The following is a 2,986-nucleotide window of genomic DNA, read 5'->3' as shown; positions in this document are numbered from 1 at the left end:
CCTCAGAGAGAAATGGCCCTCTGGGCATCTTGTTGTCAGTTTGGTTTTCTGTGGTTTCACGGTCAGTTGGGTCTGTGTGCCTCTCAGAAAGAGATACACTCTCTGGGCATCTCATGGTCAGTTTGGTTTTTTGGAGTTTAACAATCAGTTGGGTTTGTGTGGCTCTTAGAGAGAGATGGGCTCTTGGATATTTTATGATCAGTTTGGTTTTCTGGGTTCCGATGATCAGTTGAGATTTTGTGCATCTCAGGAAAAGATGAACCCTGGGTATCTTATGGCTAGTCTAATTTTCTGCAGTCTGACGGTCAGTCAGGTTTGTATTTCTCTTAGAGAGAGAATGTGCCCTCTGTGCATCTCATAATCAGTTTGTTTTTCTGGCGCCTAATGGTCAGTTGAGTTTGTGTTCCTCAGAGAGAAATGGGCCCTTTTGGGCTCTTCGCTATGGGACTTGTATTTTGATTTGCTCAGACGTTTTTCTCATTTACAAATCTGTTATTCAAAAACGGGTACCATTGTAACCTTTTTTTTTTTTTACACGGGAATCCCCTCTTATCAAGGCCTGAAAGCCACTTGAGGATAAGGGTTAATGAGTGTACAATAGTCAATGGGATAGCAGCATATTAATAATTGATGGTGGAAATGGGGGTAGGAATGGATTTTTAGAGGGGAGGAGGTCGGCTCAACAAGAACTTTTTTACATTGGACTTGAAGACGACCATGTTGCAGTCAACTGGAAAGCAGATCAGCAGGACAAAGTTTCACAGGCAGGTAGTTCTAGGAAAGAAGCTTTGTTGATGGAATTTGTGTTTAGGTTTAGGCACTTTCTAAGAATACGGCATAATCACGTTGACACACCGGTTCCCATCAGATCACCGAAGTTAAGCAACATTGAGCCAGGTCAGTACTAAAATGGGTGACCAATTTGGGAATTTCAGGCGCTGTATGTCGACACCTCCCTGCAAGAGTTGCAAAAACCTAACGTCGTCATCTCCCCTGACGGGGATATTCATGCGACTGGGGACCGCTTGAGAATTTCATACTCCCATGAAACTCCCTCTTTCGGAGGAAGCTGGTTAAACCCGGATAGGGTTAGTGCCATCACACACACACACACACACACAAACACACACACACTGTTAGAGAGTGGGAGAAAATTGATGGTCATTTTAGCTCGACAAGGATCTTTTTGTGAAAGTTTGGCAAGGGGGTGTGGGACCCATAGATTGAAGTTCAGATGAGCACTTGTCATGAAAAAAACGATAGAGCAGAAACAGACTTGCAACATCTCTTCTGAGGGAAAAAAAAAGTAGCAGGGTGAGAAAAAAAAAGCATCACCTACTAGATTACGAAGCCGATTTTGAACTTTGTCAAGGAAAGATAGGAAGCTTTGAGCAGCTCCTACCCAAATATGGCAACAGCATGCCATTTTAGGACGTATCTGGCTATTATAAAAAGAGAATCGCATCAGGAGTGAGATATCTTCTGGAGTAATAGAATGATCCAACCATTTTTCCAGCAACCGATTTGATGTCAATCTTCCATTTTTGCGATGAGAACTGATAACTTGGATCATTCCGACTACTATTCTCCCTTTTCATGTTTCGGTTGCAATAACCTCTAACCTCATCAACAGATTCAGTTTTATGTTGTGTTTTACATGCTGGCAGCGGAAGACCAAGGAAAACATGAGAAGAAGTGAAAATGATGGATTTGAGAGAAAGAGGGATAAATAAAGACCTGCCCAGAGATAGATCTGGCTCTTATACAAGTAGAGGATTGTGTCAGAAGTTAGATACCTTCTAGAGCAGTAATAAACGCAACCATTTTGAACACTGTCAAGGCAGGATAGGGTGCTTCAATTGGTTTCTCCCCAGATATGGCAGCACTATTTCGGATGTATTTGACTTTTATACAGGTAGAGGATTGCAGTAGAATGACACAGCGACATTGGAAACAGATTTGATGTAAGTCTTCCATTTTAGGTCAAGAGTGAAAGTCAGACCCAGAAGTTTGTCAAAACAGGGATCCTCTTTTAAATCAGAGCCATTCATATCAATGTGGAGGAGGATGGGGGGTAAGTGGGGGATCAGAGCATTTATGGTGGGAAGATAAAAGCTTGGTTTTGGATGCGTTAAAATTAACCAGCCACTTTTTACCCCATTGTACCACGTGATCAAGGTCTGAGGAGAGCGACTCAGATCTTGATCATTGTTGGTCTTTGAAGTGTTGCCATAGATCGTAATGACATCGCCAGACAGAAACCATATTACAAGTTTTCACTGAGGTGGTTGACAATTTCTTTATTTAACACGGATTCAAACAACTTACCCATGACACACACACACAGGAGACTAATTGGTTTGTGCTGAGATGCAGAAAGACCAATCTCCACTATTTTTAAATATTGGTCAAACTAATGAGGTCTTCCAATATTGGAAATTTATCAATGTTGCTGGGTTTTTAATGCTTAAAGAGTTGTCTCCCTTTGACACTTATTTCAGTAATCTAAGGAAAGGTAATCTGGAGTTGGCTCGCTTTGTCTGTTAACTGATGATGTGTGTTTTTAGGATTGGGTGACTCGGAGTTATCTCCTCTTTGATTGTATTTACATGTCTTTTTCTCATCGCTTGACAAGTTGTCACAAAACTTGGTCAAAATATCATTGTCATCGTTGTTGGTTCCTGCTTGTTTCCGATTATCAGTTTCTGTTGTTTGTCTCTCATTTTAATTAATGCTTATAAAGCTGGTTTGTGAGTCATAGTGTCCTTTTTACCTCCTCTATGCTTGGCCTGAAGGGAGAGTGAGCAGACAGGTGCAGCTAGTAAAGTCTGGAGAAAAGTCACTTTTTTGACCAGGACTTATACGAAGTTTTCATACTTGTTGTACCTCCATTTAAAATAGTTGTGGACTCTTGAAAATTCAGTAAGTTATTGTTATACATCTTATGAGATGACTGACCAATTTTTATGATTTCAGGTTCAAATGA

The 2,986-nt window shown here is 40.9% G+C and overlaps 1 pseudogene; it reads left to right on the top strand.

Moving 5' to 3' along the window:
* Positions 1-828: 828 nt before the first annotated feature.
* Positions 829-947, top strand: LOC145267239 (5S ribosomal RNA; annotated as a pseudogene).
* Positions 948-2,986: the final 2,039 nt, after the last annotated feature.

This window comes from Euprymna scolopes, chromosome 42 (assembly GCF_053919585.1).
Source record: "Euprymna scolopes isolate OS-2025 chromosome 42, ASM5391958v1, whole genome shotgun sequence".
Taxonomy (NCBI): Eukaryota; Metazoa; Mollusca; class Cephalopoda; order Sepiida; family Sepiolidae; genus Euprymna; species Euprymna scolopes.
Note: the sequence above shows the minus strand (reverse complement) of the source record. Positions and strands in the feature narration are given on the sequence as shown.